We start from the raw sequence: 11,406 nt of genomic DNA, 5'->3' as shown, positions 1-11,406 counted from the left end.
AGACACTTCTCATGGGATTGCGTTTAATTGCACATTTTTAAAGTTACGAATTAGGGCTGATAGGGGTGGTGCATTATTTGGGCTGGCTAGACACTTCTCATGGGATTGCGTTTAATTGCACATTTTTAAAGTTCATCGGCGCCTATGATTTATTGTTATTGCGTTAGTTGTTCTATTCAAAGTGGAGATGCGGGGTATCGATCCCCATACCTCTCGCATGCTAAGCGAGCGCTCTACCATCTGAGCTACATCCCCATTTTCATTGTGAATTTTTCGAATTAGACTGGTTGTAAAATGATGAAGGTTTTATATGTTATCTAGATTTATACTATGTGATCAAGAAATGCATTTCTACACATATTAATTCTAAGTTAATAGGATACTGTTGATTGTATTATAATTATAGTAGTTATTCGATGAGTTTAAAATTTTGCTTTAAATTCATAGTCTGAGTGGTAGGATGCAAATCATATAAAAACTCTAAATATATATACTATTAACATATATAAAAGGGTCATATATCTAGTCCGTGAAGACGATGAGGAGGATGAATAAAAAGAAAAAAAACCTTCAACTTCTCTAGTGCTTGATTTTAAGAATTAGGGCTGATAGGGGTGGTGCCATTATTTGGCTAGCTAGACACTTCTCATGGGATTGCGTTTAATTGCACATTTTTAAAGTTCATCGGCGCCTATGATTTATTGTTATTGCGTTAGTTGTTCTATTCAAAGTGGAGATGCGGGGTATCGATCCCCGTACCTCTCGCATGCTAAGCGAGCGCTCTACCATCTGAGCTACATCCCATTTTCATTGTGAATTTTTCGAATTAGACTGGTTGTAAAATGACGAAGGTTTTATATGTTATCTAGATTTATACTATGTGATCAAGAAATGCATTTCTTCCCATATTAAATTCTAAGTTGATAGGATACTGTTGATTGTATTATAATTACAGTAGTATTCGATGAGTTTAATATTTTGCTTTAAATTCATAGTCTGAGTGGTAGAATGCAAATCAAATAAAAACTCTAAGTATATATACTATTAACATATATAAAAGGGTCATATATCTAGTCCATGATGACGATGAGGAGGATGAATAAAAAAAAAAAAAAAAGAAAAAAACCTTCAACTTCTCTAGTGCTTGATTTTAAGAATTAGGGCTGATAGGGGTGGTGCCATTATTTGGGCTGGCTAACGGGGTTGAATGTTTTTAAGATTAGGCTATTGACACTTCTCATGGGATTGCGTTTAATTGCACATTTTTAAAGTACATCGGCGCCTATGATTTATTGTTATTGCATTAGTTGTCTATTCAAAGTGGAGATGCGGGGTATCAATTCCCGTACCACTCGCATGCGAAGCGAGCGCTCTACCATCTGAGCTACATCCCCATTTTCATTGTGAATTTTTCGAATTAGACTGGTTGTAAAATGACGAAGGTTTTATATGTTATCTAGATTTATACTATGTGATCAAATAATGCATTTACCCATAATAATTCTAAGTTAATAGGATACTGTTGATTGTATTATAATTATAGTTTATTCGATGTGTTTAAAATTTTGCTTTAAATTCATAGTCTGAGTGGTAGGAGGCAAATCATATAAAAACTTAATATATAGGGTCATATATCTAGGCCAAGAAAGCCTTCAACTTCTATTGTTCGTGGTCTTGATTGTTTTCATTACACATTTGATTAGGTTGGGTGTTGTGTTCAAAGCTTGCACTTACAAGACTTTCAAAGTGGAGATGCGGGGTATCGATCCCCGTACCTCTCGCATGCTAAGCAAGCGCTCTACCATCTGAGCTACATCCCCATTTTCATTGTGAATTTTTCGAATTAGACTGGTTGTAAAATGACGAAGGTTTTATATGTTATCTAGATTTATACTATGTGATCAAGAAATGCATTTCTTCCCATATTAATTCTAAGTTAATAGGATACTGTTGATTGTGTATTATAATTACAGTAGTAATTCGATGAGTTTAAATTTTGCTTTAAATTCATAGTCTGAGTGGTAGATGCAAATCAAATAAAAACTCTAATATATATACTATTAACATATATAAAAGGGTCATATATCTAGTCCATGAAGACGATGAGGAGGATGAATAAAAAGAAAAAAAAAAAAAAAAAAAACCTTCAACTTCTCTAGTGCTTGATTTTAAGAATTAGGGCTGATAGGGGTGTGCCATTATTTGGCTGGCGGGGTTGAATGTTTTAAGATTTATGGCTATTGACACTTCTCATGGGATTGCGTTTAATTGCACATTTTTAAAGTACATCGGCGCCTATGATTTATTGTTATTGCGTTAGTTGTCTATCAAAGTGGAGATGCGGGGTATCAATTCCCGTACCACTCGCATGCGAAGCGAGCGCTCTACCATCTGAGCTACATCCCCATTTTCATTGTGAATTTTTCGAATTAGACTGGTTGTAAAATGACGAAGGTTTTATATGTTATCTAGATTTATACTATGTGATCAAGAAATGCATTTCTACCCATATTAATTCTAAGTTAATAGGATACTGTTGATTGTATTATAATTATAGTAGTTATTCGATGAGTTTAAAATTTGCTTTAAATTCATAGTCTGAGTGGTAGGATGCAAATCATATAAAAACTCTAAATATATATACTATTAACATATATAAAAGGGTCATATATCTAGTCCATGAAGACGATGAGGAGGATGAATAAAAAGAAAAGAAAAAAAACCTTCAAATTCTCTAGTGCTTGATTTTAAGAATTAGGGCTGATAGGGTGGTGCCATTATTTGGGCTGGCTAACGGGGTTGAATGTTTTAAGATTTATGGCTATTGACACTTCTCATGGGATTGCGTTTAATTGCACATTTTTAAAGTACATCGGCGCTTATGATTTATTGTTATTGCGTTAGTTGTTCTATTCAAAGTGGAGATGCGGGGTATCGATCCCCATACCTCTCGCATGCTAAGCGAGCGCTCTACCATCTGAGCTACATCCCATTTTCATTGTGAATTTTTCGAATTAGACTGGTTGTAAAATGCGAAGGTTTTATATGTTATCTAGATTTATACTATGTGATCAAGAAATGCATTTCTACACATATTAATTCTAAGTTAATAGGATACTGTTGATTGTATTATAATTATAGTAGTTATTCGATGAGTTTAAAATTTTGCTTTAAATTCATAGTCTGAGTGGTAGGATGCAAATCATATAAAAACTCTAAATATATATACTATTAACATATATAAAAGGTCATATAATCTAGTCCGTGAAGACGATGAGGAGGATGAATAAAAGAAAAAAACCTTCAACTTCTAGTGCTTGATTTAAGAATTAGGGCTGATAGGGGTGGTGCCATTATTTGGGCTGGCTAGACACTTCTCATGGGATTGCGTTTAATTGCACATTTTTAAAGTTCATCGGCGCCTATGATTTATTGTTATTGCGTTAGTTGTTCTATTCAAAGTGGAGATGCGGGGTATCGATCCCCGTACCTCTCGCATGCTAAGCGAGCGCTCTACCATCTGAGCTACATCCCCATTTTCATTGTGAATTTTTCGAATTAGACTGGTTGTAAAATGACGAAGGTTTTATATGTTATCTAGATTTATACTATGTGATCAAGAAATGCATTTCTTCCCATATTAATTCTAAGTTAATAGGATACTGTTGATTGTATTATAATTATAGTAGTTATTCGATGAGTTTAAATTTTGCTTTAAATTCATAGTCTGAGTGGTAGGATGCAAATCATATAAAAACTCTAAATATATATACTAACATATATAAAAGGGTCATATATCTAGTCCATGAAGACGATGAGGAGGATGAATAAAAAGAAAAACAAAAAAGAAAAAAAACCTTCAAATTCTCTAGTGCTTGATTTTAAGAATTAGGGCTGATAGGGGTGGTGCCATTATTTGGGCTGGCTAACGGGGTTGAATGTTTTAAGATTTATGGCTATTGACACTTCTCATGGGATTGCGTTTAATTGCACATTTTTAAAGTACATCGGCGCTTATGATTTATTGTTATTGCGTTAGTTGTTCTATTCAAAGTGGAGATGCGGGGTATCGATTCCCATACCTCTCGCATGCTAAGCGAGCGCTCTACCATCTGAGCTACATCCCCATTTTCATTGTGAATTTTTCGAATTTGACTAGTTATAAAATGTCGAAGTTTTATATGTTATCTAGATTTATACTATGTGATCAAGAAAGCATTTCTAGCCATAATAATTCTAAGTTAATAGGATACTGTTGATTGTATTATAATTATAGTGGTTATTTGATGTGTTTAAAGTTTTGCTTTAAATTCATAGTTTGAGTGGTAGGATGCAAATCATATAAAAACTTATATATAGGGTCATATATCTAGCCAAGAAAGCCTTCAACTTCTGGTGTTCGTGGTCTTGATTGTTTTCATTACACATTTGATTAGGTGGTTATTTGATGTGTTTAAAGTTTTGCTTTAAATTCATAGTTTGAGTGTAGGATTCAAATCATATAAAAACTTAATATATAGGGTCTATATATCTAGCCAAGAAAGCCTTCAACTTCTGGTGTTCGTGTCTTGATTGTTTTCATTACACATTTGATTAGGTTGGTGTTGTGTTCTATGCTTGCACTTACAAGGCTTTCGAAGTGGAGATGGGGGTATCGATCCCGTACCTCTCGCATGCTAAGCGAGCGCTCTACCATCTGAGCTACATCCCATTTTCATTGTGAATTTCGAATTAGACTGGTTGTAAAATGACGAAGGTTTTATATGTTATCTAGATTTATACTATGTGATCAGAAATCATTTCTACACATATTAATTCTAAGTTAATAGGATACTTTGATTGTATTATAATTATAGTAGTTATTCGATGAGTTTAAAATTTGCTTTAAATTCATAGTCTGAGTGGTAGGATGCAATCATATAAAAACTCTAAATATATATACTATTAACATATATAAAAGGGTCATATATCTAGTCATGAAGACGATGAGGAGGATGAATAAAAAGAAAAGAAAACCTTCAACTTCTAGTGCTTGATTTTACGAATTAGGGCTGATAGGGGTGGTGCATTATTTGGGCTGGCTAGACACTTCTCATGGATTGCGTTTAATTGCACATTTTAAAGTTACGAATTAGGGCTGATAGGGTGGTGCATATTTGGCTGGCTAGACACTTCTCATGGGATTGCGTTTAATTGCACATTTTTAAAGTTCATCGGCGCCTATGATTTATTGTTATTGCGTTAGTTGTTCTATTCAAAGTGGAGATGCGGGGTATCGATCCCCATACCTCTCGCATGCTAAGCGAGCGCTCTACCATCTGAGCTACATCCCATTTTCATTGTGAATTTTTCGAATTAGACTGGTTGTAAAATGATGAAGTTTTATATGTTATCTAGATTTATACTATGTGATCAAGAAATGCATTTCTACACATATTAATTCTAAGTTAATAGGATACTGTTGATTGTATTATAATTATAGTAGTTATTCGATGAGTTTAAAATTTTGCTTTAAATTCATAGTCTGAGTGGTAGGATGCAAATCATATAAAAACTCTAAATATATATACTATTAACATATATAAAAGGGTCATATATCTAGTCCGTGAAGACGATGAGGAGGATGAATAAAAAGAAAAAAAACCTTCAACTTCTCTAGTGCTTGATTTTAAGAATTAGGGCTGATAGGGGTGGTGCCATTATTTGGGCTGGCTAGACACTTCTCATGGGATTGCGTTTAATTGCACATTTTTAAAGTTCATCGGCGCCTATGATTTATTGTTATTGCGTTAGTTGTTCTATTCAAAGTGGAGATGCGGGGTATCGATCCCCGTACCTCTCGCATGCTAAGCGAGCGCTCTACCATCTGAGCTACATCCCCATTTTCATTGTGAATTTTTCGAATTAGACTGGTTGTAAAATGACGAAGGTTTTATATGTTATCTAGATTTATACTATGTGATCAAGAAATGCATTTCTTCCCATATTAATTCTAAGTTGATAGGATACTGTTGATTGTATTATAATTACAGTAGTAATTCGATGAGTTTAATATTTTGCTTTAAATTCATAGTCTGAGTGGTAGGATGCAAATCATATAAAACTCTAAATATATATACTATTAACATATATAAAAGGGTCATATATCTAGTCCATGAAGACGATGAGGAGGATGAATAAAAGAAAAAAAAAAGAAAAAAAACCTTCAAATTCTCTAGTGCTTGATTTTAAGAATTAGGGCTGATAGGGGTGGTGCCATTATTTGGGCTGGCTAACGGGGTTGAATGTTTTTAAGATTTATGGCTATTGACACTTCTCATGGGATTGCGTTTAATTGCACATTTTTAAAGTACATCGGCGCTTATGATTTATTGTTATTGCGTTAGTTGTTCTATTCAAAGTGGAGATGCGGGGGTATCGATCCCATACCTCTCGATGCTAAGCGAGCGCTCTACATCTGAGCTACATCCCCATTTTCATTGTGAATTTTCGAATTTAACTAGTTATAAATGTCGAAGTTTTATATGTTATCTAGATTTATACTATGTGATCAAGAAAGGCATTTCTAGCCATAATAATTCTAAGTTAATTAGGATACTGTTGATTGTATTATAATTATAGTGGTTATTTGATGTGTTTAAAGTTTTGCTTTAAATTCATAGTTTGAGTGGTAGGATGCAATCATATAAAAACTTATTATATAGGGTCATATATCTAGCCCAAGAAAGCCTTCAACTTCTGGTGTTCGTGGTCTGATTGTTTTCATTACACATTTGATTAGGTGGTTATTTGATGTGTTTAAAGTTTTGGCTTTTAAATTCATAGTTTGAGTGGTAGGATTCAAATCATATAAAAACTTAATATATAGGGTCTATATATCTAGCCCAAGAAAGCCTTCAACTTCTGGTGTTCGTGTCTTGATTGTTTTCATTACACATTTGATTAGGTTGGGTGTTGTGTTCTATGCTTGCACTTACAAAGGCTTTCGAAGTGGAGATGCGGGTTATCGATCCCTGTACCTCTCGCATGCTAAGCGAGCGCTCTACCATCTGAGCTACATCCCAATTTTCATTGTGAATTTTTCGAATTAGACTGGTTGTAAAATGACGAAGTTTTATATGTTATCTAGATTTATACTATGTGATCAAGAAATGCATTTCTACACATATTAATTCTAAGTTAATAGGATACTATTGATTGTATTATAATTATAGTAGTTATTCGATGAGTTTAAAATTTTTGCTTCAAATTCATAGTCTGAGTGGTAGGATGCAAATCATATAAAACTCTAAATATATATACTATTAACATATATAAAAGGGTCATATATCTAGTCCATGAAGACGATGAGGAGGATGAATAAAAGAAAAGAAACCTTCAACTTCTAGTGCTTGATTTTACGAATTTAGGGCTGATAGGGGGTGGTGCCATTATTTGGGCTGGCTAGACACTTCTCATGGGATTGCGTTAATTGCACATTTTTAAAGTTACGAATTAGGGCTGATAGGGGTGGTGCCATTATTTGGGCTGGCTAGACACTTCTCATGGGATTGCGTTTAATTGCACATTTTAAAGTTCATCGGCGCCTATGATTTATTGTTATTGTGTTAGTTGTTCTATTCAAAGTGGAGATGCGGGGGTATCGATCCCCATACCTCTCGCATGCTAAGCGAGCGCTCTACCATCTGAGCTACATCCCCATTTTCATTGTGAATTTTTCGAATTAGACTGGTTGTAAAATGATGAAGGTTTTATATGTTATCTAGATTTATACTATGTGATCAAGAAATGGCATTTCTACACATATTAATTCTAAGTTAATAGGATACTGTTGATTGTATTATAATTATAGTAGTTATTCGATGAGTTTAAAATTTTGCTTTAAATTCATAGTCTGAGTGGTAGGATGCAAATCATATAAAAACTCTAAATATATATACTATTAACATATATAAAAGGGTCATATATCTAGTCCGTGAAGACGATGAGGAGGATGAATAAAAAGAAAAAAAACCTTCAACTTCTCTAGTGCTTGATTTTAAGAATTAGGGCTGATAGGGGTGGTGCCATTATTTGGGCTGGCTAGACACTTCTCATGGGATTGCGTTTAATTGCACATTTTTAAAGTTCATCGGCGCCTATGATTTATTGTTATTGCGTTAGTTGTTCTATTCAAAGTGGAGATGCGGGGTATCGATCCCCGTACCTCTCGCATGCTAAGCGAGCGCTCTACCATCTGAGCTACATCCCCATTTTCATTGTGAATTTTTCGAATTAGACTGGTTGTAAAATGACGAAGGTTTTATATGTTATCTAGATTTATACTATGTGATCAAGAAATGCATTTCTTCCCATATTAATTCTAAGTTGATAGGATACTGTTGATTGTATTATAATTACAGTAGTAATTCGATGAGTTTAATATTTTGCTTTAAATTCATAGTCTGAGTGGTAGGATGCAAATCATATAAAAACTCTAAATATATATACTATTAACATATATAAAAGGGTCATATATCTAGTCCATGAAGACGATGAGGAGGATGAATAAAAAGAAAAACAAAAAAGAAAAAAAACCTTCAAATTCTCTAGTGCTTGATTTTAAGAATTAGGGCTGATAGGGGTGGTGCCATTATTTGGGCTGGCTAACGGGGTTGAATGTTTTAAGATTTATGGCTATTGACACTTCTCATGGGATTGCGTTTAATTGCACATTTTTAAAGTACATCGGCGCTTATGATTTATTGTTATTGCGTTAGTTGTTCTATTCAAAGTGGAGATGCGGGGTATCGATTCCCTTACCTCTCGCATGCAAAGCGAGCGCTCTACCATCTAAGCTACATCCTCATTTTCATTGTGAATTTTTCGAATTTGACTAGTTATAAAATGTCGAAGTTTTATATGTTATCTAGATTTATACTATGTGATCAAGAAAGGCATTTCTAGCCATAATAATTCTAAGTTAATAGGATACTGTTGATTGTATTATAATTATAGTGGTTATTTGATGTGTTTAAAGTTTTGCTTTAAATTCATAGTTTGAGTGGTAGGATGCAAATCATATAAAAACTTATTATATAGGGTCATATATCTAGCCCAAGAAAGCCTTCAACTTCTGGTGTTCGTGGTCTTGATTGTTTTCATTACACATTTGATTAGGTGGTTATTTGATGTGTTTAAAGTTTTGCTTTAAATTCATAGTTTGAGTGGTAGGATTCAAATCATATAAAAACTTAATATATAGGGTCTATATATCTAGCCCAAGAAAGCCTTCAACTTCTGGTGTTCGTGGTCTTGATTGTTTTCATTACACATTTGATTAGGTTGGGTGTTGTGTTCTATGCTTGCACTTACAAGGCTTTCGAAGTGGAGATGCGGGGTATCGATCCCTGTACCTCTCGCATGCTAAGCGAGCGCTCTACCATCTGAGCTACATCCCAATTTTCATTGTGAATTTTTCGAATTAGACTGGTTGTAAAATGACGAAGGTTTTATATGTTATCTAGATTTATACTATGTGATCTAGAAATGCATTTCTACACATATTAATTCTAAGTTAATAGGATACTGTTGATTGTATTATAATTATAGTAGTTATTCGATGAGTTTAAAATTTTGCTTTAAATTCATAGTCTGAGTGGTAGGATGCAAATCATATAAAAACTCTAAATATATATACTATTAACATATATAAAAGGGTCATATATCTAGTCCGTGAAGACGATGAGGAGGATGAATAAAAAGAAAAAAAACCTTCAACTTCTCTAGTGCTTGATTTTAAGAATTAGGGCTGATAGGGGTGGTGCCATTATTTGGGCTGGCTAGACACTTCTCATGGGATTGCGTTTAATTGCACATTTTTAAAGTTCATCGGCGCCTATGATTTATTGTTATTGCGTTAGTTGTTCTATTCAAAGTGGAGATGCGGGGTATCGATCCCGTACCTCTCGCATGCTAAGCGAGCGCTCTACCATCTGAGCTACATCCCCATTTTCATTGTGAATTTTTCGAATTAGACTGGTTGTAAAATGACGAAGGTTTTATATGTTATCTAGATTTATACTATGTGATCAAGAAATGCATTTCTTCCCATATTAATTCTAAGTTGATAGGATACTGTTGATTGTATTATAATTACAGTAGTAATTCGATGAGTTTAATATTTTGCTTTAAATTCATAGTCTGAGTGGTAGGATGCAAATCATATAAAAACTCTAAATATATATACTATTAACATATATAAAAGGGTCATATATCTAGTCCATGAAGACGATGAGGAGGATGAATAAAAAGAAAAAACAAAAAAGAAAAAAAACCTTCAAATTCTCTAGTGCTTGATTTTAAGAATTAGGGCTGATAGGGGTGGTGCCATTATTTGGGCTGGCTAACGGGGTTGAATGTTTTAAGATTTATGGCTATTGACACTTCTCATGGGATTGCGTTTAATTGCACATTTTTAAAGTACATCGGCGCTTATGATTTATTGTTATTGCGTTAGTTGTTCTATTCAAAGTGGAGATGCGGGGTATCGATTCCCTTACCTCTCGCATGCAAAGCGAGCGCTCTACCATCTAAGCTACATCCTCATTTTCATTGTGAATTTTTCGAATTTGACTAGTTATAAAATGTCGAAGTTTTATATGTTATCTAGATTTATACTATGTGATCAAGAAAGGCATTTCTAGCCATAATAATTCTAAGTTAATAGGATACTGTTGATTGTATTATAATTATAGTGGTTATTTGATGTGTTTAAAGTTTTGCTTTAAATTCATAGTTTGAGTGGTAGGATGCAAATCATATAAAAACTTATTATATAGGGTCATATATCTAGCCCAAGAAAGCCTTCAACTTCTGGTGTTCGTGGTCTTGATTGTTTTCATTACACATTTGATTAGGTGGTTATTTGATGTGTTTAAAGTTTTGCTTTAAATTCATAGTTTGAGTGGTAGGATTCAAATCATATAAAAACTTAATATATAGGGTCTATATATCTAGCCAAGAAAGCCTTCAACTTCTGGTGTTCGTGGTCTTGATTGTTTTCATTACACATTTGATTAGGTTGGGTGTTGTGTTCTATGCTTGCACTTACAAGGCTTTCGAAGTGGAGATGCGGGGTATCGATCCCTGTACCTCTCGCATGCTAAGCGAGCGCTCTACCATCTGAGCTACATCCCAATTTTCATTGTGAATTTTTCGAATTAGACTGGTTGTAAAATGACGAAGGTTTTATATGTTATCTAGATTTATACTATGTGATCTAGAAATGCATTTCTACACATATTAATTCTAAGTTAATAGGATACTGTTGATTGTATTATAATTATAGTAGTTATTCGATGAGTTTAAAATTTTGCTTTAAATTCATAGTCTGAGTGGTAGGATGCAAATCATATAAAAACTCTA

General features: G+C 33.8%; 13 non-coding genes across 13 annotated transcripts; all 13 read right to left on the bottom strand.

Moving 5' to 3' along the window:
• Nucleotides 1-182: 182 nt before the first annotated feature.
• On the bottom strand, nucleotides 183-255 carry TRNAA-AGC. The gene has a single exon. It is a non-coding gene; the product is annotated as a tRNA-Ala (tRNA).
• A 476-nt stretch (nucleotides 256-731) lies between these two features.
• Nucleotides 732-804, bottom strand: TRNAA-AGC. The gene has a single exon. It is a non-coding gene; the product is annotated as a tRNA-Ala (tRNA).
• A 943-nt stretch (nucleotides 805-1,747) lies between these two features.
• Nucleotides 1,748-1,820, bottom strand: TRNAA-AGC. The gene has a single exon. It is a non-coding gene; the product is annotated as a tRNA-Ala (tRNA).
• Nucleotides 1,821-2,919: 1,099 nt separating this feature from the next.
• On the bottom strand, nucleotides 2,920-2,992 carry TRNAA-AGC. Its single transcript has one exon. It is a non-coding gene; the product is annotated as a tRNA-Ala (tRNA).
• A 470-nt stretch (nucleotides 2,993-3,462) lies between these two features.
• TRNAA-AGC lies at nucleotides 3,463-3,535 on the bottom strand. Its single transcript has one exon. It is a non-coding gene; the product is annotated as a tRNA-Ala (tRNA).
• A 519-nt stretch (nucleotides 3,536-4,054) lies between these two features.
• On the bottom strand, nucleotides 4,055-4,127 carry TRNAA-AGC. The gene has a single exon. It is a non-coding gene; the product is annotated as a tRNA-Ala (tRNA).
• Nucleotides 4,128-5,260: 1,133 nt separating this feature from the next.
• Nucleotides 5,261-5,333, bottom strand: TRNAA-AGC. Its single transcript has one exon. It is a non-coding gene; the product is annotated as a tRNA-Ala (tRNA).
• A 475-nt stretch (nucleotides 5,334-5,808) lies between these two features.
• Nucleotides 5,809-5,881, bottom strand: TRNAA-AGC. The gene has a single exon. It is a non-coding gene; the product is annotated as a tRNA-Ala (tRNA).
• A 1,745-nt stretch (nucleotides 5,882-7,626) lies between these two features.
• On the bottom strand, nucleotides 7,627-7,700 carry TRNAA-AGC. The gene has a single exon. It is a non-coding gene; the product is annotated as a tRNA-Ala (tRNA).
• A 478-nt stretch (nucleotides 7,701-8,178) lies between these two features.
• On the bottom strand, nucleotides 8,179-8,251 carry TRNAA-AGC. The gene has a single exon. It is a non-coding gene; the product is annotated as a tRNA-Ala (tRNA).
• Nucleotides 8,252-9,367: 1,116 nt separating this feature from the next.
• Nucleotides 9,368-9,440, bottom strand: TRNAA-AGC. The gene has a single exon. It is a non-coding gene; the product is annotated as a tRNA-Ala (tRNA).
• A 477-nt stretch (nucleotides 9,441-9,917) lies between these two features.
• TRNAA-AGC lies at nucleotides 9,918-9,989 on the bottom strand. Its single transcript has one exon. It is a non-coding gene; the product is annotated as a tRNA-Ala (tRNA).
• Nucleotides 9,990-11,105: 1,116 nt separating this feature from the next.
• TRNAA-AGC lies at nucleotides 11,106-11,178 on the bottom strand. Its single transcript has one exon. It is a non-coding gene; the product is annotated as a tRNA-Ala (tRNA).
• Nucleotides 11,179-11,406: the final 228 nt, after the last annotated feature.

The sequence above is a fragment of the Ipomoea nil genome, unplaced genomic scaffold (genome assembly GCF_001879475.1).
Source record: "Ipomoea nil cultivar Tokyo-kokei standard unplaced genomic scaffold, Asagao_1.1 scaffold2246, whole genome shotgun sequence".
NCBI classification, from domain to species: Eukaryota; Viridiplantae; Streptophyta; class Magnoliopsida; order Solanales; family Convolvulaceae; genus Ipomoea; species Ipomoea nil.
The sequence above is the reverse complement of the archived record's forward strand: the minus strand, read 5'-3'. Positions and strand labels throughout refer to the sequence as shown.